At 41.0% G+C, this 27,878-nt stretch overlaps 1 protein-coding gene and 1 long non-coding RNA gene across 2 annotated transcripts in view; both read left to right on the plus strand.

Moving 5' to 3' along the window:
• The window catches only part of LOC132006042 (uncharacterized), a 22,443-nt gene extending 15,944 nt beyond the window's left edge, over positions 1 to 6,499 (plus strand). Inside the window, exon 5 of the long non-coding RNA XR_009400965.1 lies at positions 6,288 to 6,499. This is a non-coding gene — a long non-coding RNA (uncharacterized LOC132006042). The remainder of the gene's footprint in view (positions 1 to 6,287) is intronic.
• A 4,598-nt stretch (positions 6,500 to 11,097) lies between these two features.
• AP1G1 (adaptor related protein complex 1 subunit gamma 1) overlaps positions 11,098 to 27,878 on the plus strand; it is an 80,560-nt gene continuing 63,779 nt past the window's right edge. The window contains exon 1 of the mRNA XM_059383286.1: positions 11,098 to 11,478. The gene's annotated coding sequence lies outside the window, so the exon portion shown is untranslated. The remainder of the gene's footprint in view (positions 11,479 to 27,878) is intronic.

Consider the following 27,878-nt stretch of genomic DNA (forward strand, 5'->3'; position numbering starts at 1 on the left):
GGTTTTTAAACCATTACCACACTGGATCATCATGGCATATATTTTTTAAAAGTGTTCTTTTTTAAAAAGTCCAGTTTGAAAAAAAACAAGTCCGGATTGCCCTTGAAGCAAGGACCAACAAAATGTCACTGCTACCACCATTTGCATGCTGTGGGAGTTTTCTAGTTCTCCAGATTATATGCTGCCCTCTTGAAAGTAATAATAGCCTACTGTCTTTAAGTCTGGGATTTCTTTCTGGAAGACTGTATTATTGTTACTTTGAATTATATTTATTGAAATGAACAGGTCAGGACTCAACCCCCCAACTTCTCCAAAGCCAGAATCAAGATCCAGGGTTGGTTTTGTTGACTTTATGTTGCCTGATTTGCCCAAAGTAAAACCTCAGGCAAGCCTATCCATTGACCCTTATGGTTCTGAGAAACTTGATCTGAAGATCTTAACCAGAGACTTGAAATGCTGAAAAAGACCACATAATTCCTTGGTCTTGGGTTGGGCAATTAATTTTTTGGGCATCAGAGCTTTTCAGCACATTTTAATATGGCTACTCATGTGTGGGTCTGAAGTTTTCTCATTTACAATTCTTTCCATCTCTCTCTCTCTTTTTTTTTTAAAGATTTTATTTATTTATTTGATAGACAGAGATCACAAGTAGTCAGAGAGAGGCAGGCAGGGAGAGAGGAGGAAGCAGAGCGGAAAGCTTTCCCCCGCTGAACGGAAAGCTCGATGCAGGGCTCGACCCCAGAACCCCGAGACCATGACCTGAGCCGAAGGCAGAGGCCTCAACCCACCGAGCCACCCAGGCGCCCCTCCATCTCTCTTTTTTAAAATTTATTTTTATTTATTTTTATCCTTCCATCTCTTAAAGTCTGTGGTTCTCTGTAATAATATGTATGTGTGTCTGTCTGTATATACACATATTCCTGTCTCTTAAAATTCTATAAATCTTAAATGAAGATTCCTGACCTAAAGAATTTTATTAATTACAGTCGATAAGCTCTTGATTTCTTCTGGATCCTTATTTCTCTCATAATTCTCACTTTTCCCAGGGAGGCAGAACAGTGTGTATTTAAACCCTGCACTTACTAGCTATAAGACTCCTCGGTAAATGATACTTTTGTCAGATGTGCATGAGAGAGCAAAGAAACTAGAGAAATATGTGTCTTTTAAAAAATGAGTATTTGGGGGGCACCTGGGTGGCTCAGTGGGTTAAAGCCTCTGCCTTCGGCTCAGGTCATGATCTCAGGGTCCTGGGATCTAGGCCTGCATCGGGCTCTCTGCTCAGCGGGGAGCCTGCTTCCCACCCCCCATCTCTGCCTGCCTCTCTGCCTACTTGTGATCTGTCTCTCTGTCAAATAAATAAATAAAATCTTTTTAAAAAATGAGTATTTGGGGCACCTGGGTGGTTCAGTGGGTTAAAGCCTCTGCCTTCGGCTCAGGTCATGATCTCAGGATCCTGGGATTGAGTCCTGCATCGGGCTCTCTGCTCAGCGGGGAGCCTGCTTCCCACCCCCCATCTCTGCCTGCCTCTCTGCCTACTTGTGATCTGTCTCTCTGTCAAATAAATAAATAAAATCTTTTTAAAAAATGAGTATTTGGGGCACCTGGGTGGCTCAGTGGGTTAAAGCCTCTGCCTTCGGCTCAGGTCATGATCTCAGGGTCCTGGGATCGAGGCCTGCATCGGGCTCTCTGCTCAGTAGGGAGCCTGCTTCCTCATCTCTCTTGCCTGCCTCTCTGCCTACTTGTGATCTCTGTCTGTCAAATAAATAAATAAAAATATTTTTTAAAAAATGAGTATTTGGGGGGCACCTGGGTGGTTCAGTGGGTTAAGCCGCTGCCTTCGGCTCGGGTCATGATCTCGGGGTCCTGGGATCGAGTCCTGCATCAGGCTCTCTGCTCAGGAGGGAGCCTGCTTCCCTCTCTCTCTCTCTCTGCCTGCCTCTCTGCCTACTTGTGATCTCTCTCTATCAAATAAATAAATAAAATCTTTTTTAAAAAAATGAGTATTTGGGGGGCCTCCTGGGGTTGCTCAGTCAGTCAGCCAAAACTCTTGGTTTTGGCTTAGGTCGTGATCTCAGGGTCCTGATCTTAGGACTATGGGATCAAGCCCTTTGGTGGGCTCTGCACTCGGCATGGAGTCAGCTTGTCCCTCTCCCTTTGCTCCTCCCTGCCTTCTCTAAAACAAACAAACAAACAAACATATAAATAAATAAAATCTTTTTTTTTAAATGAGTATTTTATTTTTTAAAATTATTTTTAAAAGATTTTACGTATTTATTTGACAGAGAGAGATCACAAATAGGCAGAGAGGCAGGCAGAGAGAGAGAGAGGAGGAAGCAGGCTCCCTGCTAAGCAGAGAGCCTGATGCGGGGCTTGATCCCTGGACTCTGGGATCATGACCTGAGCCGAAGGCAGAGGCTTTAAACCACTGAGCCACCCATCTGTCCCTAAAAATGAGTATTTTAAAGAAAGAATGTGCAAGCGTAAAGAGAATGAGAGCTGCTATCAAGAAATCAGAGGAATCCTGTGCGTCTGGGACCTGTCACCTACTAGCTGTGAACCTCCTTTTTCTCCCCCATAAAATAGAGACAGTAATGAGAATTAAAAGATATGGTTATGTAAATCCCTTTAGCACTTAGTAGGTGCTTAATAAATGTTAGTTTCCTTTTCAATTTCTATTATTTGCTAAGTTCCAGTGAGTTAAATATTAGTGACTCTATGAAACTGGGTAAATGAGAGGCTGAGAAAACAAATGGTCAGAGTAATTATTTTGTATTTTGTACAACTGTTTTTGTTTTTGTTTTTGTTTTTGTTCTTAGCAGCCTCCATGCCCAATAGGGGGCTCCAACTCAGTCTTGAGCTGAGATCAGAGTTGGACGCTTAACCAACTGAACCACACAGGCACCCCTGTTTTTCCTTTTAATAGTCTTTATGTTTTAGAGCAGTTTTAGGTTCACAGTAAAATGCCAGATTTATTTTTTTAAAGATTTTTATTCATTTACCCGCACGCACGAGAAAGCAAGCGAGTGAGAGCGCATGCACACAAGCAGGGGGGCACCAGGCAGAGGGAGAGGGAGAAGCAGGCTCCACTCAGCAAGGAGCCGGTTGTGGGACTCGATTATCAGCACCCTCGGATCATGACCTGAGCCTAAGGCAGTTGCTTAAGCAACCCAGGTGTCTCTCTCTCTCTCTCTCTTTTTTTTTTTTTTTTTTAAAGATTTTATTATTTGGGAGCGAGATCACAAGTGGGGCCGGGGAGGAGTGGAGGGAGAGGGAGAAGCAGGCTTCTTGCTGAGCGGGGAGCCCAACTGAGATCATGACCTGAGCGGAAATGGAGAGTCAGATACTTAACCAACCAAGCCACCCAGGAGCCTCCCATTTTTATTTTTATTCTATTTTTTTAAGGATTTTATTTATTTATTTGACAGACAGAGATCACAAGTAGGCAGAGAGGCAGGCAGAGAGAGAGGAGGAAGCTGGCTCCCTGCTGAGCAGAGAGCCCGATGCGGGGCTCAATCCCAGGACCCTGAGATCATGACCTGAGCCGAAGGCAGAGGCTTTAACCCATTGAGCCACCCAGGCGCCCCCTCATTTTTATTTTTTAAAGATTTTTTTTTTATTTAGCCAAACTGATTTAATTTTTTTTTTTTTTTTTGAGAGAGTGCGTGCACATGTGTGAAGGCTGGAGGGGCAGAGGGAGAGGGAGGGTGAGAAGCAGAAGAGTGTTGGATCCTAGGACTCTGAGATCATAACCTGAGCCGAGGTCAGCAGACCCAGGTACTTCCAAATGAATATTTATTTATTTATTTATTTATTTAAATTAGAGAGAGAGAGAGCAGAGGTTGGAGAGGGAGAAGCCGACTCCCCACGAAGCAGCAAGCCCTATACGGGGCTCTATCCCACCACTAGGGATCATGACCTGAGATGAAAGCTGACGCTTAACCAACTGAACCACCCTGGCACCCCCCCAAATTAATTTTCATTTTATTTTATTTTATTCAAGATTTATGTATTTATTTGAGTGAGCACGAGCAGAGGGAGGGGCCAAGGGAGAGGGACAAGCAGATTCCCTGCTGAACAAGGAGCCTGACCCATGTGAGGCGCTATCTCAGGACCCTAAGATCATGACTGGAGCTGAAATCAGGAGTGGGTCACTCAACTGACTGAGCCGCTCAGGTGCAGCCCCCAAATTAATTTCTAAATACAATGATTGATTATGCGAAATCTTTATTCAGAATCCCATTTTACGTGTCCAGGAGAGTTTACATTGCCCCCTTTGCAGGTGACAAAGTGATACCTGTGAACCAACTTCTCTCTTTAAAAAAATCAGTTTGATCTTGAATGTTTCATTGAAGGATTTCCCCCTCCTCGTAAAAAGCACTTTAATTCAAAGACTGTGGGGTCAGAGGGAGGATCTTCCAAATCCAAGGCACTTGCACAGCAAGCGGGCTGCCTCTCCTGTGGAGTATAGCGCCTCCCTCTGGCACCTGTTTGAGTCCTGGATCATCCTCTAGAATGTGTGAGCAGGTTGGTGGAGGATTTTGGTGTTTCCTTAACTGGGTACAAGGAAATTGCTGCATCAGCTGCTGTATATGTCTCAACACTTCTTGGACTTTCCAGGCTAATTTTATTTTATTTTAAATTTTATTTTATTTAAAATAAAATAAATTTTATTTTATTTAAAATAAAATAAATTTTATTTTATTAAAGTATTTTATTTCAAGCCAACCCAAAGGCTTGAACCCACAACCATGAGATCAAACCTGAGACCATGAGATCAAGATCTGAGCTGAGATCAGGAGTCAGATGCTCATTAAAAAAAAAAAAAAATGTCAGATGCTCAATTGGCTAAGCCATCCAGGTACCCCTCCTCAGACTAATTTTAAAGCAAATTGTAGGTATCTGGGTGGCTCAGTCAGTTAAGTGTCTGCCTTCCGCTCAGGTCATGATCCTGGGGTTCTGGGATCAAATCCAGCATTGGGCTCCTTGCTTAGTGGGATCCTGCTTCTCCTTCTCCCTGTCACTCCTCCTGCATGTACACACTCTCTCTGTGTGTGTGTCAAATAAGTAAAATATCAAAAAAATAAATAAAAAGCAAGTTGTTGATCTGCCTGATTTTAGAGGCGTAAGGATAAGGCTATGCACTTAAAGGAAAACAAAACCAATTTACCATGGAATCTTGTAGGCAAATGATGGTGCCCATATTAAGGAAGTAAAAGTACTTGAGTAGGAAATGAGTCAGAGCCCTGCTGTGTTTCTGGATAGTGCAACCCTCTCTGGTGGCCACAGTTTTGTCTTCCCTAAATTAAGAATGGCACGGGGACGCCTGGGTGGCTCAGTTGGTTGAGCAGCTGCCTTCGGCTCAGGTCATGATCCCAGCGTCCTGGGATCAAGTCCCACATCAGGCTCCTTGCTCGGCAGGGAGTCTGCTTCTCCCTCTGCCTCTGCCTGCCATTCTGTCTGCCTGTGCTCACTCCCTCTCTCTCTCTGATAAATAAATAAAATCTTAAAAAAAAAAAAAAAAAAGAATGGCACTATTTCCTCAGGTTGGGGTTTCAGTTAGTTGCAGTCTCATATCTGGTGAGAGTTTTCACTCCAGAAGTGCCAACATAATACAGAATCACTTAGGGACGCTGGGGTGGCTCAGATGGTTAAGCGGCTACCTTCAGCTCAGGTCATGATCCGAGGGTCCTGGGATCGAGTCCTGCATTGGGCTACTTGCTCAGCGGGGAGCCGGCTTCTCTCTGCCTGCCACTCTGCCTCCTTGTGCGCTCTCTCTCTCTCTGACAAATAAATAAATAAAATCTTTAAAGAAAGATATAGAATCGTTTACAAACCAAGTATAAGTATTCTACGAAAAAGAAAATATTGTGACATAAAACATCTCGAGTGGCACTGTGGACGGCCTTTTAAAAAAAAATCTCTAAAGCAAAGAATTGGCTTGGCTGAGCTTTGTATCGTATAGACTTTGAAGGAACATGTAGTAGATTTCCTGTTGATTTTGGTAGGAGGTTAAAGAGCATATGGAGTTGGCCCTTAGAGTTTCAATTTTTACATCATTTCTAGCTCTTTTGTCACAACTCAAAAATTAATTCCTAAACCCGTTTCTCAAGCCAGGATAAATTGTGAGTAGGGACCATGCTTAAAAGAATTGTAAAAATGCTTTTTGTGAAAACATTACGTAAACAACAGAGGGACTAATTTCTCTCTGACTTTCAGGCTTATTTATAGATTTGGGTGACTCAAAAGAGTAGAGCTGCCTCACGTCACTGTCACTATATTTCCTACAGGGTTGTATCTCCTTCACTCTCCTTTCTTGGCTGAGGTCTCTGGCACGTGGAGAAGCAGGAAGGGTTCCTTGTGAAGGATGCTCACCACATTTCTGCGGGGAGAGCTTTCCCTATCTGCTGTAAAGATCATATGGCTTCAGCTGCTGATACTGAGTCATTTAAAAACCCCACTGCATCTAAGCCCAGAAAAGAATATCCCCCCTTACCCCACCCCCCCGGATACCAAAGATTGCAAATGACATGCCATGTCTTCCAAGACACTTCTTTCACTGTTCTGGTGCCCCATGATCTCTCATTTTTCTGCTTCTTTTGGGGTTAGGACTTATCTGCTAAGTGATAATATCATTGACATTTTTGTGTTAGAGGATTTTTTAAAAAACCTAGCTTGCCTTAATGAGATTAAGGAAGGTATGACAGTCTCTTTTGAAATGTCCCTTACAGGGGTGCCTGGGTGGCTCAGCTGGTTAAACATCTGCCTTTGGCTCAGGTCATGATCCCAGGATCCTGGGATTGAGCCCCACATCAGGCTTCCTTCTCGGCAGGAGTGTCTGCTTCCTCCTCTGTGCCTTCCCCTGCTTGTGCTTGCTCACTCTCTCTCTCTCTGAAAGAAATATACATCTTTAAAGAAAAAAAAAAAAAAGAAACGTCTCTTACAGATTCTGTGTACCCAGGGCAGTCTGGTGTAGTGAAATATAAATCTTTTAAAAAAATTGAAAAAAGGAAAAATGTCTCTTACAGATTCTGTGCACCCAGGACAGTATGGTGTAGTGAAGAGACTCAGGCAGTCCATTTATTAAATGACTGCTATGTAGACTAAAAGAAATATACAGTTAGTCCTCACTTTTCAAAAGATCACATTAGACCGCCTCACTTTTATGAATTACCTACATTAGTACCTGTTCTCGCTAACCAAAGGAAATCTGAAGATTTTCACTTCCACAAAAAAAAAAAAAAGTGAAAATGGTACTCAGTGTTTGTTTCACAGTGAGCATTGAGACAGCATGCACACGGAGCAGTGAGAAGTGTCCCTGCCAAGTTTCTTCCCTGAGATCTATGCTAAAATTTAGGTAAGATTTTTCCTAGAAAGACCTTATATTTATTGAGCCCTTACTATACGCCTACCCCTGTTCTAAGTTCAAGTGTATCAGCTCATTTGATAATGACACCAGCTTTAAGATGCCAATGCTACTGCTGTTATTAACTTCATTTTATAGATGGAGACACCGAGGTTCAGAAGTCTTCACAGATGGGAAGTAACTTGCTGTAGGTCACACAGTAAAGAGAAGGAGGGCGGTATTTCAAGCCCAAGCAGTCTAGCGCTAGAAACCAACATTTTTAACTGCTATAGTATAATGCCTCTATGGTTTACAGGCTCCCGAGGAGTAAATGAATCAGTGTGTATGAAAACACTTTTGTGAGTTGTGAGACACAATGCACTACTGTTACTTGTAGTGGACAATCAATAAATGGCTTAGCTGAATTGTTTGGGGGCACAAAAAGTATTTATACTTACATTGTAATGATCCTTGGTACTTTTCAAAGTGCTTTCACACATTTGATCTCTCGGGATAATAAGCCACTTTGAATCCATTTTGGAACAAGGCTGGTCATCCATACATGTGGGGCCGCTGAAGTCACAGGCCCAGATAGGGGAAACACCTTGCTTACAGCAGGAAGTCAGTAACCCAGTCAGGACTGGCACGCGAATGATCCGACTCCTGGCTGGTTTTGTGCCTCTTTGGTTTTGTCCTTGGTTTTTGTTGTTATTATTTGTTAAATTGAACATATGAGTTATTAGTAATAAACAGAACTATACAAATAATTATCCTTTCTCCCAGCTGTTTTTTCTTCCTACAGGTTTTGCTAATTCTTTCAAGATGTTGCTGTTTAAAAATAAAAATCCCCTGGGGTGCCAGTCTGAAGAGCATATGACTCTTGATCTCAGGGTCCTGAGTTCCAGACCCACATTAGGTATAGAGTTTTACTAAAAAAACTAAAAAACCTTAAAATAAATAAATAAATAAATAAAAACAAAGATCTCCTTTAGGATTTGGATCTGTCAACTGCATTATCTTATAAGAACTTTTTTTCCAAAAGCAAGTCTTTTTTTCCCCCCAAAAGTACAGCATGCTCATTGCAAAACCAAAATGTAATAAAGTAAAATCCTCTCTAATCTCACCATCCAAAGATAACCATTTTCACATTTTAGTTTTGTCCTTCAACTTTTTTCTGTGTACATATACACTTTCTACAATATTATTATAATGCCATTTTGTAATGTTTTTTTCTGATTTGTCATACCATGATAGTAAAGATAGAACTAGAGGTTCAGTTTTATTGACAGCATAGCATTCTATTTTATTGATGTGCTGTAATTTATCTGAAACTGAGGATTATGCTTGACTAGACAGGGAGTAAGTCTTCCCAAACCCTGAGATCATGACCTGAGCCGAAGGCAGCGGCTTAACCCACTGAGCCACCCAGGCGCCCCTTAATTTTTATTTTAAAAAAGATTTTGTATATTTATTTGTCAGAGAGAGAGAGAGAGACAGCACACAAGTAGGGGGAGCGGCAGACAGAGGGAGAAGGAGGCTTCCTGCCGAGCAAGGAGCCAGTTGCAGAACTCAATGCAATGGACCCTGGGATTATGACCTGAGCCGAAGGCAGACGTTTAACCAACTGAGCCACCCAGGTACCCTCCACCCAAACTGTTCTTAATGTATTCATGCCTAGCTATACTTCAGAGGAATATTTTTAGTGACATCACCATGTTCTCCAGTTTTATGCTACTACTGAGTAGATGCTTGATCCAAGGCTGCACTGTATAGTAGTGCTTTGGGGGTATGAGGCAACTGAATTCTATAAGCTTTCTGTTCCTCAGACCATTTGGACTGATTCTACCTTGAGTGTGGATGTGGAAGGTGGCACCATGTAGCAGAATCCCAGTGTGGGAGGGGCTGGGAGGTCTTTCAGTAACACTTTCTGTGAGCCTCAGTCTCATTTTTTGAAAAAGATTTTATTTATTTGTCAGAGAGAGAGTGAGAGTGTGCACAAGCACAGGACAGAGGGATAAGCAGACTCCCTGCTGAGCAAGGAGCCCTGGGGCTCTATCCTAGGCCCCTGGGATCATGACCTGAGCCAAAGGCACCTGCTTACCTGACTGAGCCACCCAGGCACCTCGGTCTCCTTTTTTGTAAAACTAAGTTACCTATGCTTGTCTAGTCTGATTTAGCAGGTTGGTGGGAGGGTCAAATTAGAAAATTAGGAAAATGCTTTTATAAACAATGTGGTATCAATACTTAATAATAAAAATGTTAATTACTATTATCATGCCCCTGGACTTTGTTTCCAGTCACTTGGTAAGTCCTAGTAGTTCAGGAGTGAAATTGTATAGATTGACCTCCTCAATTCACTCTTTTTTTTTTTTTTAAAGATTTTATTTATTTGACACACAGAGAGAAATCACAAGAAGGCAGAGAGACAGGCAGAGAGAGGGGAAGCAGTCTTCCTGCCCAGCAGAGAGTCCGATGTAGGGCTTGATCCCAGGACCCCGAGATCACAACCCAAGCTGAAGGCAGAGGCTTAACCCACTGAGCCACCCAGGCTACCCCTCAGTTCAGTTTTTTAAAAAAGATTTTATTTATTTGAAAGAGAGAGAGGAAACAGGAGCAGTAGGGAAAGGCAAAGAAAGATGAAATCTCCCCACTAAGGTGGGAGCCCTGGAAGGGCTGGATCCCAAGAACCCAGGATCATGATTGGAAGGCAGAGGCTTCACCCATTGAGTCACCCGGGAGCTCCTCCTCCATTCAATTTTTGGAAAATATTTTGAAATCCCCAAATAAATGTGCCTAAGGAAAAAAGCACAACCTCCTGTCTATAATAGGTCCTAAACTCAAGATGTATGGTTAGTACAGTTCTTTAAAAAAAAAAAAAATATATATATATATGTCAAATAAATAAATTATATATATATAATTTATTTATTTGATAGACAGAGATCACAAGTAGGCAGAGAGGCAGACAGAGAGAGAGGAGGAAGCCAACTCCCCGCTGAGCAGAGAGCCCGATGCGGGGCTGGATCCCACGACAGCGGGAACATGACCTGAGCCTAAGGCAGAGGCTTTAACCCACTGATCCACCCAGGCACCCTTGGTTAGTACAGTTCTTTTTGGCATCCAGCCAGGTACAGTACTTTATTCATTTTCAGGACTACTTTACTGCCAATCTACCTGAAGGACTTTAGTTTAGGTAGGTCACCTTTCCCTTAAATGGGCCAAGGTATCATGACCCTCTTTACCGTTCACGCGGAAAATATTTGAGTCAGGCGTTAGTAATTATTTATCAAGCCAGGAACTGTCTGGGTAGACTGTCTTTGGCTCAGGTCATTAGTTGTTGGAGACATGGTCAGAAAGCCCACTCTGGAAGGGTTTTAACCCTCACTAGTCCAAATCCTTTGTTTTTATATATGAAGAAACTGAAGCACTTAAATGACTTGTCCAATGCAGGAGTTGAGCGATGGTACTGGAACTGGAATCCATTCTTCTGTATCATTCTCTAATCTGTTCCCGAAGTTAACCTAGAGAGAAAGCTAAGGACTCAAACACAACAGGAGATAGTTTGGGATATTTGTGCCTTAAGTCCCAGTGGCCACCTGCCTTACCTCGCCCGCTTCCTCAGCCACCTTGGTAGCCCCGCCCTCTTCAGGTGGCCCCGCCGCTTCCTGGTATGCCCAGCCTCCTCCTCCCCCACAAGCGGAACCAATATTCGGAGGCTTCGAGGGTCAGCCGGATCTTTCTCTCTCAGACTCTTCGCAGCGGTGACTCGGCAGCAGCGTCTCGCGTCATCAGTGACCGCCCCGTACCTTGCTACGCTTTGCGTCGCTCTGCTAGGAGCAGTCACCTCCTCCTTGGCAAATAGTCCTCGGCGGGGTCCGAGTTCTTGGATAATAGGAGAGGGGGGCACAAGAAGTTGCAGCCAGGGAACACGGAATCGACAAGAAGAGGAAGACAGGGACCACAGTTTCTGCTATACTGTGTGAAGTTAGTTAAAAACTTCCTCCTTCCTAAAAGGATCCTTCCGCCTGCAGTCGCGGTGGTGAGGCCGAGGGAGCCGCCATTTTGGATGTTCGGTTCCTGCTGCCGCTGCTGCCGCCGCCCCCGGAGCTGCTGGTTTCATTCGAGGTTTCGGGCCGGTGAGTGTCACTCGCGGCGCTAAGAACGTATTGCTTCTTTTGCCCCATGCCTGCCGGCAGCGCTCGGCCGGAAGCTTTCTGTCAGTACCAGAGGTCCGGTGCTGGGCTTTGGGGGGTGAGAAGAGAGGACAGAGGCTGGCCCAGGAGGGGCCCGGAGCCCCAGGGGCTGCTCCGACTTCTTGAGGGCCACCCCGAGGCCTCGGACCAGGAGGCTCCGCGCGCGGGTGTCTTCTGTGTTGTGGCCTTGCTCGGCCGGTGCGGGCCTCCTTTGGACCCATTGACTTTCTCGGGCTTCGATCCTCTTTTGAGGGCTCATTCAGGGACCTGGGGTTAGCGGGGCGGGTCCCACCCCCGCGTGTCTTTTCTGAGCCACGTATCAGCGTTCTTGTATCTTGTACTCGGGTCAGGTCTTTCGTAGAACTCTCTTTAGCTCCTCATAATGCTCAATTAATCGCTGTCTGCTCTGCAGTGCCGTCCTCTCCGAACCGGACATTGCCCTCGCCTCTCTCTACCCTTCCAACCAACTTCTTTCCTAATTTTTAGGGTCCCTTCCCCACTCCCTAACTCAGCTGCGAGTGTCCTGCTTACCCTTCTCTCAAACTCTTGGTCTTGCGGACGGCAGTTTCTAATAATTCTCCCTATTTTCTTGACTGTCTGGAAGAGTCGGGACGATTGGTTATGTTTCCCTGTTAGGGTTTGGTGAAGGAGAGCCATCGAACCACTCGCTTAGAGTATGCTTCCCCAGTAAATGTTCGGAAAGCTGGTTAAATGGCTTTGGGGAGGGGTGTAGGGAGGAGGCCGTCAAATGTTTCCTCATTTGTGAATTCCCTCCTTGTGCTGAAGACTTGGCTTTTTGGTGCTTACCGACACTTCTGTATTTGTCTTGGTGTTATATATCCCTGGGCATGAAAATTGCCCGAGAAGAATCTTAATCCGACGTCGGCAGAAAGGGAAGTAACTTTTTTGGCTCCTGTAAGGATTAGTTTAACAGAGGAGAGGAGTGAAGATTTCTTAGTGATCTTAACTTGCAGGTTATGATCTTTGCTGACTGATTCTGAAAAATACTTAAGTTGACTGTGTGTTGAATTTTGTGTGTGGGGGGCGGTTAGTTGAGTTTTGGATATTCACTTCTGCTGTTCTCCTATAATACTTGTCAGACTATATACCTCAAGTTTTGGTTTAAAAATGTAGACTCTCCAGGTATCTATAATCTCACCACTTTTATGCTGTTCTTAAAGTATGTTTGCATTATGGCATGCTTGAATAAAAAGTATTTCACAGTAATTCACTGATTATTTCCTACATTTCAAGTTAGGCGAGTGTGATTCAATCACCTCTATTTCATCTCATCCTGGGTTTTTTAACCTGCTGAAGAGAGCTTATTTGAGATTACAGCCTAGTGACAGTTGAAATTTAAATATGTAACTTAATGGACTCCTGTAGGGGGATGAAGAAGGCAGTGAAGAAAAAATTTTATAACTTGAACTTGGATCAAACCTTTTAATACTTCTAATCCATGTCTAAGTGCATTATTCTTATCACCAGGTAGATAAATTCCTGTACTGGTCATATGATGTCTCAGTAGGAGACTGAATGTTTTCATTGTAAATAGTATTCTTGTTATTTAAAGAGACTTTTCAAAATTATGTTAGTGTTTCTGTATTTACTCTCGGGATAGGGAGTTTCTCTTTTGGATAAAGGAACTATCACATCTCTGAACATCTATGGAATGCTTATTCATTTAATAAATATCTCCTTGTAATTGTTACTGAAATGTTCCATTTCTGAGTTACATTTTTTAAAACAAGGTTATTGGAAGAGCTATCGGGTAGGTGTTACTTAACTCTGTTCATTTCGTGGTATAATGTATTGATAGTCAAACATTATTCATTCTTAGGTGGTTTGTATTCATTTGGAAAGTGTCCTTTTGCCTTACAAATTATAACCACAATGCTGTTTAGTGCACTGTTGATTGATCACATATTTGAATGTCCAGTTTGTCTAGGGTTGTAGGATTATACTTGAAAGAAACATTATTGTTAAGGTAACTTCAGTTCATTTTCTTTTGGGAGCAATTTCTTGTTCCTTGATCTGTTTCCCTTTTACCAGTTCTAGATTTGAACCAAATATGAATTTTGGTTTATTTTTTTAGTGAACTCTACTCCTAACTTGGGGGTCGACTTCAAAAACCCTGAGATCAAGAGTTGAATGCTCTACCAACTGAGCCAGCCAGGTGCCCCTTAATAGTGAATTTTAGAGTGAAACTATAAAGTACAAAAATTGTCAGCAAAACCTTGGTGATAATTTGCCCCCTGTTTATTTTAAAACGTAGTCTTGAAATTAGTGACAAAAGTCCAAGTTTTTTATGATTTATTTATTTGGGAGAGAGAGTGAGAGAGCATGCACACAAGAAAAGCTCTAGGGCAGGTGGAAGGGGCAGAGGGAGAGTGGGTCTCAAGGAGTCTCTGCACTGCGTGTGGAGCCCATCTTGGGGATCCATCTCACCATCTTGAGATCACAGCCTGAGCTGAAACCAAGAGTTGGATCTTAAGCCAGCTGTGCCTCCCAGGCACCTCCAGGTTTTTTGTGATTTATTTTTATTATTTTTTTTAGAGATTTTACTTATTTATTTGAGAGAGTGTGCACAAGTGAGGGAGCAGAAGGTGAGGGAGATGCAGACTCCCCACTAGCAGGAAGCCTGATGTGGCAATCTGTCTCAGGATCCTGGGATCATGATCTGAGCTAAAGGCGCCCATTAACTGACTGAGCCACCCAGGTGACCCCAGGTTTTTTTGTGATTTATTAAAAGTCTATACGTATTGAAAAAGTTGAGTATTTTCCAAAGATTATTTTTAATTAAAAAAAATGTATTAGGAAACTACATACCAAAACAGATTTTCGAAATGCCTAATCCCCTTATTTGCATTTGATGAGGATTTAAAAATTTTGTGTATAAAGCAGAACTTAATTGAAAGCAAAACTTTAAAGCTCTTAGATTTAGCTTCAGAGAATATAAAACTTTTACTTTAGCCTTCTATAAACTGGAACTACTTGTTTAGCTATATTTGGTCCTTAAAATTCATTTGTTCTCAGCTTTATCAATTGTTGTGAGTTCTTGATTTTGATGTCTTCATCCCTCTGTTACTTTTACTCAGTTCCTTTCATGCAGGATAAGGTTTAAAGTAACAACTAATTTTAAAATTAAGAGAACATACAGATTTATTTAAGCTCTCATATTTCTGGGTGTATAGGTTTTTAAAGTTGTATCTTGGGACGCATGGGTGGTTCAGTGGGTTAAGCCTCTGCCTTCGGCTCAGGTCATGATCTCAGTCCTGGGATCTGGGATCGAGCCCTCTGTCAGGCTCTCTGCTCAGCCAGGAACCTGTTTCTCCCTCTCTCTCTGCCTGCCTCTCTGCCTCATTGTGATCTCTGTCCATCAAATAAATAAATAAAATCTTTAAAAAAAAATAAAGTTGTATCTTTGTTAAAAAGTATTAGGATTTTTCCATTTGCCTTTTTGTATAGAAAATTTTGTATCTGTGAAGACATTCATTTCTATCTTGAAAATACACATAAGGTTTTTTTGTTTGTTTTTGTTTTTGTTTTTTTCCTCCTTCACTGAAGGAGTAATAACACAGTTTGGCATGGAGGAATAATTTAATTTGGCGTGAGTCTTGGTTACTAAAACATCTCTTGTCAAAGTTTGAAGGGTCCAGAAGTGAAAAAAACCCTCACAATTGCCAGACTTGTTGAGTCAGCATTAACTAACACTTTTGTATAAAAAGGTCAAGGTGTAAGATACTGTGATTGAAATGAGAAATGATTTTTCATTAGGTACTTGGAAGTTTTGTTTTGTTTCGTTTTTTGGCTTGCTTAGACAATTGGAGAGAGAAAGTTGAGTTATAAATGTTGTCAGTGAAAAATAGGTTTCAAAAGAAAAAAAAGTAATTGTCTTTTAAAAGATGATGAAAACATACGTGACCTTTGCACTTTATAAATTAAGACATCTTTAAAGGCAAGTAGTTTTTACCTCCTTTCTCTGTTGTCACAGTGCAGCAATCATAGTGTAACCTGATAGGCAGTTGCTTTGCTCACCCATCTTTCTTGTATTTTACTGAGCATCCTAGGCTTTTCAGCTTGTTTGGCCTTGCAGTTAATGTTACGGGTTTTGGGGAAGAGCAAATATGAGAAAGACATGATTTTAGATCTTTGGGATTGTAAAATATTTGCACTCCCCTCACAAACCTTTGGTTTAAAAATGAGACTGATTAGAATAGATGATGTACACTATTGGGTTAAAAGATCTAACTTTAGTAAATAGTCATATAGTTGTACAACTCAAAAGGAGTTCCATTAGTGTTTTTATAGCTCATTTTAGTGAAGCTATTTACTAAATGTCACTATTGGGAAATTATCCCATTTGAAGCTGAAGAAAAGGAAGGGAAGTTAATTTTTAAAAATTCATTTTTAAAGTCTGCACAAAGGATTTGGTTCCCTTCCCACTTTTTGATATTTTTGAAAACGTGATCCTTTTAAAATATGGTGAAAAGAGGAGTGCCTGGCTCGCTCAGTTGTTAAGCATCTGCCTTCAGCTCAGGTCATGATCCCAAGGTCCTGGGATCGAGCCCCACATCGGGCTCCCTGCTCAGCAAAGAGCCTGCTTTTCCCTCTCTCATGCCCCCTGCTTGTGTTCCCTCTCTAGCTGTATCTCTTTGTCAAATAAATAAATAACATATTTTTTTAAAAAAAATATGGTGAAAACATTGGTTTGAGCTGAGTGGAGAAACTAAGTGAGAATAATATTTTTATAGATAGTAGGTTTTGGGTATGATTTATTGAAGATAAGCTGTTGTGAGAAGAGCTTCTTTTTCTGGTAGTATTTTGGATACGTCATGTTTTTTAAATATGTGTTTGTCTCTACCAGTGAAAGTTGGGTTTTACGGTTTCCTTAGAAACATTCCGTGATGAAAGTTAGTAAATGGTGTTGACTATTTAAGAAAGTAGAATTAGGGAAGTAGTTTACTAGCAATTGGTTGTATTATTTTTATTTACACATACTGAACATCATTTATTTATTTATTTTTTAAAAAAGATTTTATTTATTTATTTGACAGAGAGAGATCACAAGTAGGCAGAGAGGCAGGCAGAGAGAGAGGAAGGGAAACAGGCTCCCTGCTGAGCAGAGAGCCAGATGTGGGACTGGATCCCAGGACCCTGAGATCACGACCTGAGCTGAAGGCAGCGGCTTACCCCACTGAGCCACCCAGGTGCCCCTGAACATCATTTATTTTTAAACTTTTAAATGTAAGCGCTGTTCCACCCAAGGTGAGGCTTGAGTTCAGCGACTCCAAGATCAAGAGTTACATGGTATATGGACAGAGCCAGCCAATTGCCCCTACACACAGAACTTTTTTTTTTTTTTTAATACTGTTCCTCTAATACTTCATGTTCTTCCATTTTCTTTGTACCTGTTGTACCTATACCTGGAATGCTTTTCTTTTCTCCCTTCTACCTAGTGAATGTGTTCTTCCTTCCTCTCTACCCCCAGGCAAAGGGGTGTAGCACTTTCTTTAAAGTACTTCAACTGTCTAACTTTCCTTGAGTTTTCAGAGGACAAGAGCTATCTAATTTGTGACATCCATAGTACATAGCACAGTGACTGGCCTCTAGCAGCTACTCCATGGAATAGATGTTATGAATGAAAATAAAAATAAAAATTATTCAGGTATTCAGATATATGGTAACTGGTTGATGCCAGAGCTAAAAGAAGCTATTGCAGGTCATTTACTTATGACCTGTAGAGTTGATGTCAGTGAAGTTTATTTTCAGATTTAGAACACATATATGAAACCTCATATCTGTGTCCTTGCCAATATTATTTAAATGTTTAATTTTGAAATTGGCATTATTCTTTTTTCTTTGTGATTTACTCAAACTCTTGCAAAAGTTTCAAGTGGCAGCAAAGAATCCCACTCTTCCCTATCTTCTTTCTTTTGAATACTTAATATGTAACTCATTTTGCTAAGGAAGCTGATAGTAAGTTGAGAATGTGTCTCCCCCTACCCCCAATGGAAATATGTTGATGCAGTTCAATGAATTGTTTCTGATTCTCTTCTCCTGTTTGAATAATATACTTTTATAGTGCTAAGAGTTTTTTTAAATCTTATCTTTTTAATTTATAAAATAATAGGTTTCCATTATGATAATTAAAAAATCTAAAAACATATTTAAAGTTATTAATTTTCCTCAGTCTCTTCATTGTTATTACCCAGCTATTTTATCAGGTTATGGATGTACTTCAGGATTTCTCTCCATGCTTGGTCAGGTGTTGTATATAGTAACCTAAATGTGCACATTTATAAGGATGCTTTATTTTTACAAAAGGGACATCATACTTATTATATTACTCTGTAACAAACTTCTCTTAACACATCCTGGTTAGTAAATGTCGTTCAGTTTTGTTCTTTAAACATCCCTGTTCCGTCTCCCTGTTCCGTCTCATAACACGAATGTGTACCATACATAACTTACGCAAGTTTTTTTTTTTTTTTTTTAAGATTTATTTATTTTTAAAGATAGTGTGTGGGGAGTGGGATGGGGAAGAGGAGGGGCAGGGGAGAGAGAATCCTTCAGCAGCTCCCAGCTGAGCGTGGAGCCCCGTGTCAGTCTCAGGACCCTGAGGTCATGATCTGAGCTGAAATAAAGGGTCCGACCCTTAACCTACTGAGCCACTTAGGTGCCCCCTATTCAGCGACTGACTGACTTTCTTTTTTTTTTTTTTTTTTAAAGATTTTTATTTATTTATTTGACAGAGATCACAAGTAGACAGAGAGGCAGGCAGAGAGAGAGAGAGGGAAGCAGGCTTCCCGCTGATCAGAGAGCCCGATGCGGGACTGGATCCCAGGACCCTGAGATCATGACCTGAGCCGAAGGCAGCGGCTTAACCCACTGAGCCACCCAGGCGCCCCTCAGTGATTTTCTTAAGGACATTTAAGTTGTTTCTAGATTTTGTTAATACAAACTATGTATTTGTAAACATCGTTGTACCTGTCACCTTATTTGCTGCAACTTTTATTTCGGCAGAATAGATTCTCCAAGATGGGATTTCTGGGTTAAAGGGAATATACTTTAAATGTTTTTATTGTCAGATTATTCTATAAGTAGGTTGTCATTTCTACCTCCCCTAGCAATGGGTTTTCTGTAGCATCACACCCTTAGATGTAAATAATTTAATTTTTACTTGTCTGCCAGATGATGAGTCTTCTTTCAGTTTGTCTCAGTTTTCCTGGCCATTATTAGAGCTAGCCTCTGTTGATATGTTTTTGTTTGTTTGTTTGTTTGTTTTTTCTGTTTGAATTTCCTTTGTTGAGAATTTTCTGTTCATGTCCTTGGTTCATTTTTTTTTTAAGTTGTTTTTCCTCCCCCTTTTTTTTTTTAAATCTTGTAGGAATATCTTATGATATATTAATTCTTTGTTGTATGACATATGTATTTATTCATCTGGAATTAACTCTTTTTTTTTTTTAAGATTTTATTTATTAATTTGACAGTGGGAGAGGGAGAACCCGGCTCCCCAGTGACCAGGGAGCCCAGTACGGGACTCAATCCCAGGACCCTGGGATCATGACCCGAGCCAAAGGCAGATACCCAACTGACTGAGCCACCCAGGTGCCCCTGGAATTAACCTTTATAGGATAAGAAGCAGTGGGTCTTGTATGGTTTTCCTTTGTATAGAGAGCTGGCTACATGAGGATTAAACTGTCTTTTTCTCAGTGAATTGAAAGCCATCTTTAAAAAAAAAGAGAGAGATTTTATTTATTTAAGTGAGAGAGAGTGAGAGCATGACCAATCAGGATGAGGGGCAGCAGGAGAGGGACAGATTCCCCACTGAGCAAGGAGCCTGAAGTGGGGCTCTGTTCCAGGACCTTGAGATCATGATCCGAGCAAAGGCAGACACTTAACCAACTGAGGCACCCAGGCACCCCAATTAAATGCCATCTTATATGTTATGTTCCCATATATGTTTGCTCTGTTTCTGGTTCTTTTTTTCTCTTTACTATTATTTTACTGTTTGAGTGTACTAGTTTTATAAAAAGTTACCCTCTGTTAAGAAAACTCCTCTTGGGGCAATTGAGTAGCACAGTTGGTTAAGCTAAACTTTGGACTCTTGGTTTCGGCTCAGGTGATCTCAGGGTCATGAGATCAAGCCCCGCATCAGGCTCTGTGCTTAGTGTGGCATCTGCTTGAGAGTCTCTCTCTTCCTCTTTTCTACCCCTCCCGCTCGTGCTCTCTCTCTCTCTAAAATAAATAAATCTTAAGGGGAAAAAAGAAAGAAAAACTCCTTTCGCTGTACTTTTTCATTTTCTTAACTATTCTTGAACATTTGTTTTTACATCTATTGACAGAAAATAAATCTGTTGGGTTCAGTAAACCTCACAAAAGCCCACTGTTTGGAATTGCAATATATTCACATATTAATCCTGAGAGGACTGACATTTTTAATGACCAAAATTTTTCCTTATGATGAATTTCCATTGTTCAGGTCCTGTTTCAGTTTTAGGTTCTTCAGTAAAGGTTTCATCGATTTGACAGTCTTCTTCATGTAGTTCTTTGCCTTTCTTGCTAAATTTGTTCCTAGGCGTTTTACAGTTTTTTTTTGTTTTGTTTTTTTTTTTAAAGATTTTATTCATTTATTTGACACAGATCACAAGTAGGCAGAGAGGCAGGCAGAGAGAGAGAGGGGAGAAAGCAGGCTCCCTGCTGAGCAGAGAGCCCGATGCGGGACTCGATCCCAGGACCCTGAGATCATGACCTGAGCCAAACGCAGCGGCCTAACCCACTGAGCCACCCAGGCGCCCGCGTTTTACAGTTTTTGATACTATTGCTAATGGGATTTTTCCTTGTCTGCTTCTTTTTTTTCTTTCTTTCTCTCTCTCTCTCTCTTTTTTTTTTTTTCAAGAGAGGGAGAGAGAGAATCTTAACACGGACTCCATGCCCAGTGCAGAGCCTGACATAGGACTCTATCTCATGACCCTGAGATTATGATCTGATCTGTAATTAGTAGTTGGATGCTTAACTGACTGAGCTACCCAGGCACCCCTCCCCACCCATTTCTTTCTTTCTTTTTCTTTCTTTTTTCTTTTTTTAAAGATTTTACTTATTTATTTGACAGAGCATTAGAGTGAGAGCACAAGTAAGCAGAGTGACAGGCAGAGAGAGAGAAGCTACTGAGCAGGGAGCCCAATACGGGGCTTGATCCCAGTACCCTGGAATCGTGACCTGAGCTGAAGGCAGCTGCTTAACCAACTGAGCTACCAGGTGCTCCCCCCCATCTATTTCTAACTAGTGTCAGAAACATGGGTTAAAAATGATCTTTAATTTCCTGTGGACTAGATCCTCTCCTCTCCTTTCTTGGTATCCAGAATTAACAGAAATTGGGTTTGTGAAGAATATTTAGGGAAACTTTATTATTTTAGTATGAAATCACTTTCTAGTGATTAGAAATAAACTTTCTAATGTTCTCCTGTAGAAAATGCCTTAAGGTAAATGTGACTATGTCCTTCCAGGATGAATACTAATACTGTCTTCTTATTTTGAAAGTTCACAGTTTTCCTGATTTTTATTATTTTGAATTTTTGAAGCAAGATTTATTGCTAAAATAAACGTTTATTATTTAAAAGATAGAGGAAAATAGGGCCACCTGGGCGACTCAGTGGGTTAGGCCTTTGCCTTTGGTTTGGGACATGATCTCATGGTCCTGGGATCTGGCTCTCTGTTCGGTGGGGAGCCTGCTGCCCCCTCTCTCTCTGCCTGACTCTCAGCCTACTTGTGATCTCTGTCTGTCAAATAAATAAATAAAATCTTAAAAAAAAAATAAAAGCAGAAAATACAGAGAAGTTAAAAAGGCATCTGTATTCATACAAAGCACAGATAGTCTATCTCTAACATTTATTGTACCCTTTGGGCCATAGCTTTAAAAACAAAATTTTTGTTTTGGGAATTTTGATACAATTCTTGATATTTGTGGGCTCTTCAGGATTTTTGTGTGTGTGTGTGTGCCAATTTTAGGGTTGAGAGTAGAAATTTTCTTTTTTTTTTTTTTTATGATTTTATTTATTTATTTGACAGAGATCACAAGTAGGCAGAGAGAGAGAGAGGGAAGCAGGCTCCCTGACTATCAGAGAGCCCAATATGGGGCTCAATCCCAGGACCCTGGGATCATGACCGGAGCCAAAGGCAAAGGCCTAACCTACTGAGCCACCCAGGTGTCCCGTTTGGCCTTTCTAAAAAAAAAAGATTTGTTTCTTTGTTTAGAGAGCAAAAGAGTGTTGGAGGGACAGAGGAAGAGAGACTTCTCAAGTGTACTCCCTCCTGAGTGTGGAGCCCGATGTGGGCCTTGATCCCAGGACCCTGAGATCATAAGCTGAGCCAAAATTAAGAATTCGCCACCTAACCGACTGAGACACCCAGGTGCCCCTTATTTGGACTTTATATTCATGCATTTTATGCAATTAAATTGTCCAGGAGGCATATTTGCATTTATATACATCTATTAAATTCTCAGTTTCAGTGAATTTTGATTGGATAATTTAAAAGGATTCCTGTAATTACTGTGTCAGTTTAGGCAGAATTGAGTTTAGGACTTCTTAGAGGAATGCCAACTGGCTGCCTAGACAGAGTGTGGTGGTGTATTGATGTGGTCACACATTTCACAGTCTATTCCTTAGCCTTGAAGATGGAAAAATTCCATTTTAGTATTATTTTGGGGTGATTTAGCCTAATCAAACTCACTGATGTGAGTTAGAATAAGTGTTGTGATTCACAAGGGGCTGTGCTTTTATCCTTAATTACCTGTGATTTCCAGGGCTCCCTTTTCCTTATGTGTATGTATTTGGGAGACAAGCTACTTGGAAAGATGATTGATAGTTACAGAGTTGCATTATGAGCCTGAAGCCAGAGCATATAAAGTGAATGGTCTTGAATGTTTCATTATTCTAGGCCGGGTGAAACCCATTGAAGGAACTATCCCTGTCCCACATGGTGTTTACCTTTGCAGTGACCAAAATACTTATCCCCAGATACAGTCTCTCTTATTCAAATAGTGATGGACTAACATTGCTCTCCCTTTTTTTTCACTCTGTAAAACATTTCCCTTCTATAAGCAGCACACTTCCTCATACAGGGTAGATAGATGTGCACTGCTTCCCCCTCCCTGCCCCCAGTACTCAATGGAATCCACTGAAACATAAAAAGGTGAAAAGATCTGGCTCTCTGGTCAGCAGGAAGCCTGCTTCCTCCTCTTTCTCTCTCTGCCTGCCTCTCTGCCTACTTGTGATCTGTGTCTGTCAAATAAATAAATAAATAAAATCTTAAAAAAAAAAAAAAGGTGAAAAGAACCCAGCTAAGCCAGAATGACAATTGGTCTCTATAAGATATATGGGAAAGTTAAAGTCTGATCAAAGCTTAATACTGTTGATCAGTTTGGTGTAAGCTTTCTTACTAGTTTGGTCAGTTTTTTCTTTTCTTTTCTTTTTTTTTTTTAAAGATTTTATTTATTTGTTAGAGAGAGAGAGCACGCGAACACAGGCAGACAGAGTGGTAGGCAGAGGCAGAGGGAGAGGGAGAAGCAGGCTCCCCATCGAGCAAGGAGCCCTACATGGAACTCAATCCCAGGATGCTGGGATCATGACCTGAGCTGAAGGCAGCTGCCCAACCAGCTGAGCCACCCCGGTGTCCCTGGTCAGTGTTTTCTAAGTTGTAAATGCATTAACCAATTCAGATATCATATACAATAAAAAATTTGAAATAAGACTTCTCTGTGGAGCATAATCTAAATATACATATAAATATATGTGGAAAGGGGCCCCTGGGTGGCTCAGTCAGTTAAGCCAATAGCTCTTGATTTCGGCCTAGGTTATGATCTCAGGGTCGTGGGATCAAGCTCTGTACCAGACTGTGTGCTCAGTCTGCTTCTTCCTCTCCCCCTCTCTCATGTAAATAAATAAATAAAACCTTTAAAAAAAATAAAAGTATTGTTATTAATTTGAAAAAAAAAAAAAAAGGCCACGTGGCAAATGTGGGTGAGAGAGCACAGTAACTTCTGTAGGGTTTTGCCTAGTGTTAACTTAGGTCTCTTGAGTGTTCTTAGCCATACTTAAATCTGTGACTGGATGTTATAGGGTAATCACTGGCAAAATTAATTGAAATCTAATTTCTTGAATCTTTTCTCATTGTTAAGCAAGAAAGACTTCATGTTGGTTAGAAAAGGAGGTAATTTTAATATTGAGAAATTGCTTTTAATTTAGGATTTATTTATTTATTTATTTATTTATTTATTTTAAAGATTTTATTTATTCATTTGACAGAGAGAGATCACAGTAGACAGAGAGGCAGGCAGAGAGAGAGAGGGAAGCAGGCTCCCTGCTGAGCAGGGAGCCCGACGCGGGACTCGATCCCAGGACCCTGAGATCATGACCTGAGCCGAAGGCAGTGGCTTAATCCACTGAGCCACCCAGGCGCCCCAGGATTTATTTTTTATTTTTTAGATTAGAGCTCACATAGCTTCACCTTTGGGGAAAGAAGGACAACATACAGCAGGAGCCCCAGCTATTTGGTTATATGTTCTTAACTGGGCTGACAGTGGTTCTGAGCTTAAAGCCAGGTAGTATGAGCTGAGAAGTAGAAAGAAAGTTAACTGAGAGGGTAGAATAGAGGACTGCATTGAGTCCTGATGCCTTCCCTCCCGTTGCTGTTGGTAAGTAGCCAGCGCACCTTTTCTTTGTTTGCTTTGGAAAGGACAAGTGCATTTTCTTTATTCAAGACTCTTCTAGCATTTAGGATTCATTTAAATACAGTGTTTCTCAAGTTCCTGCCCTTAGATAAGGGGAATACAGGGATGAATAAGACTCACAGGGATCTGGCCTTTAGGAGCTTCTATTTGAGTGGGATAATACACATTTCAAAGAAAAAAAGGTAATCATGGTCTGAGGTTAGTATTGCAGTATGAGGAGAATTTTTATCAATTAAAGAGATTTGTGTGGTGCATGCGTGGCTCAGTAGGTTGGTCATGGGCGTCTGCCTTCAGCTTGGGTCGTGGTCCCGCTCTCCTGGGATTGAGCCCTGTGTCCTACAAGCATGTGTATGCGCACTTTCTCTCTTTCTCTCTCCCTCAAATAAATAAAATCTTTTAAAAAATATCAGAGGTTTGTGGAGAGTTTGGAAAATAACCATTTTCTCCATTTTGGAATAATGTTTAGGAGAATTGGAACATATGCAGTCATTATTATTATTTTTTTTGTCTTTTGTGTTTCTTTTTTCCCCCTATAGTAAGCATTCACGATTTTGGTTATTTTTTGGATATATAAAGTAATTAATTTAGCTTAAGTTCCAAAACCTAATTTTGTTTACATTTTGGATAGAAACATTTGAAATTAAATTCTCACTTGCTTGTGTTCTCTTTATTTTTCAATGTTTTTTATTTTTTATTTTATTTTTTTGAGAGAGAGAGTGTGTGTAGGTTGGGTAAAGGGAGAGAGGCAAAAGGTGAGGGAGACAGAGAATCCCAAGCAGGTTTCATGCTTTGTGTTGAAGCAGGGCTCAGTCTCATGATCCTGAGATCGTGACCTGAGTCAGAATCAAGAGTTGGATGCTTAGGGGCTCCTAGGTAGCTCAGTCAGTGAAGTGGCTGCTTTCGGTTCAGGTCATAATCACTGTGTCCTGGAATCGAGGCCCACATCGGGCTTCCTGCTTAGTAGGGAGTCTGCTTCTCCCTTTCTCTCTGCTGCTCCCCCTGCTGTGCTCGCTTGCTGTCTCTCTCTCTCTCTCTCTCAAATAAAATCTTTTAAAAAAAGAAGAAGAAAGTTGAACGCGTAACTGACTGAGCCACCCAGGAACTCCTCAATGTTATTTAACAAATAGCCATTAATGAAATAAATACATTTATCCACGATCTCTATATTTTAACAAGTTAGAATTTTAATTTTTCTGTGTTCCTTTCCCATCTTTGCCCTAGTAAGTATTTTAGGACAAAAAAGGACATTTTATTTTTTACTAAATGTACCAACTATGTAAATACAAAACAGATGGACACATAGGCATTGAATACAACTATTGAATTACTAAATGTAGGGCTCAGTCAGTTGGGCGGCTACCTTCCGCTCAGGTTGTGATGCCACGGTCCTGGGATCGAGTCCTGCATCTGTCTCCCTGCTTGGTGGGGGGTCTGTTTCTCCCTCTCCCTCTGACTGCTGATCTGCCTATTTGTGCTCTCTCTCTTTCTGTCAAATAAATAAAATCTTTAAAAAAATACTAAATGTAATGGACAAAAACAATTATAGTGGTAGACTTTATGTTTTTTTTTTCCCCCAAAGATTTTATTTATTTATTTAACAGAGAGTGCGAGAGAGAGCATGACAGGGGAGAAGCAGACTCCCTGCGGAACTGGGAGCACGATGCGGGACTTGATCCAGGACTCTGGGATTATGACCTGAGCCGAAGGCAGTCACTTAAACTGAGCTATGCAGGCACCCAGACTCTGTTTTTTAATTAAAATTCTTTTTAAAAAATTTATTTGCTTGTCCTAGAACAGGAGCCTGATGTGGGACTCGATCCTAGGACCCTGGGATCATAACCTGAGCTGAAGGCAGCCACTTAACTGACTGAGCCACTATGGTGCCCCATAAACTTTTTTTTTTTTTAAAGATTTTATTTACTTACTAGAGAGGGAGAGGTGGAGAACATGGCAGGGGGAAGGGAAGGGGCAGAGGAAGAGGGACAAACGGAATCCCCACTGAGCAGGGAGCCCAGTGCAGGGCTCAACCCAGGACTCTGAGATCATGACCCAAGACAAAATCCCACACATAAGTGCCTGAGCCACCCACAAACCCCTTAATTAAAAAAAAAAAAAAAGGGGCGCCTGGGTGGCTCAGTGGGTTGAGGCCTCTGCCTTCGGCTCAGGTCATGATCCCAGGGTCATGGGATCGAGCCCCGCATCGGGCTCTCTGCTCAGCGGGTAGCCTGCTTCCTCATCTCTCTCTGCCTGCTTCTCTGCCTACTTGTGATCTCTGTCTGTCAAATAAATAAATAAAATCTTTAAAAAAAAGAAAAAGATTCTATTTATTTATTTATTTGAGAGAAATTGCGAGCGGGGTGGGGATGGGGCAAGAGGGAGAGGGCAAAGCAGTCTCCATGCTGAGCAGAGAGCCTGATGAGAGGCTTGATCCCAGGACCATGGCTAGAGCTGAAGGAAGGTGTTTAACTGACTGAACCACTCAGGCACCCCTGTAGTGGTAGACTTCACGTATCTTTCTCAGTCTTGGATGGGCCAAGTCGTTAAATTAATAAGAACAGACAGTGTCTGAACTATACTATATAATTTTTAGAAATTGTTCCACAGGTATAATTTTTTTCATATGATTGTCATCTTAGTTTCAAAAAAACAGCTTTATTGAGGCATATCAATATTTAATGTCTGTAATTGGATTATAAATGCATTATGGATTGAATTATAAATTTCATAATACACATAAATGCACTAATGTACATATTTAATCTATATAATTTGATGTTAGGATAAAATTTTATATTAAGGTTTTTCTGTCCTCTGCATTAAATGCTAAATGTTGATGTTATTATTACCATTTCTTGATAAATTAGGGTCTTACTATAAAAACCAATTACAGTACTCTTTGTTATTTAATACTCTTAAGACTTTAGGGGGACTTGAATGCTTTTTGCCAGTATACCAATAGGCTCAGATTACTATGTTGTGTGTGTGTATTTAAGATAAAGACTTTAATTTTGGATTTGTAAAAAAATGATAAATTAAGGTAATTCTTACGGAACCCAAAGGCAGAGATTTGCAAGGGATAGATCTTTTCCTTTTGATTAATCATGGAAAATTTTTATAGGATAAAAATCTATTATTTAAAGGGCACAAACTGGGGCGCCTGGGTGGCTCAGTGGGTTAAGCCGCTGCCTTCGGCTCGGGTCATGATCCCAGGGTCCTGGGATCGAGTCCCACATCGGGCTCTCTGCTCGGCGGGGAGCCTGCTTCTTCCTCTCTCTCTTTCAGCCTGCCTCTCTGCCTACTTGTGATCTCTGTCTATCAAATAAATAAAATCTTTAAAAAAAAAAAAAGGGGCACAAACTTTTAAAAAATTATGGTAAGAATGCAAGCCAATTTCTACTCTTGACAAATTTGCAGTTGTATAATACAGTATTGTTATCTGTAGGCACAGTTTGTATAGCAAATTGGTGGAGTTTATTAATCTTGCTGCTGTGATGTTTGGATACTTGTTTCTGCTAAATACAGGTTTTGTTTGCGTTTGCTGCTGCTGCTGCTGCTGTTTCTTCCCTTACTGTTAGATGACACTTGGGCGACCATCAGTGTTCTTCCCTTA

This window comes from Mustela nigripes, chromosome 17 (genome assembly GCF_022355385.1).
Source record: "Mustela nigripes isolate SB6536 chromosome 17, MUSNIG.SB6536, whole genome shotgun sequence".
NCBI lineage: Eukaryota > Metazoa > Chordata > Mammalia > Carnivora > Mustelidae > Mustela > Mustela nigripes.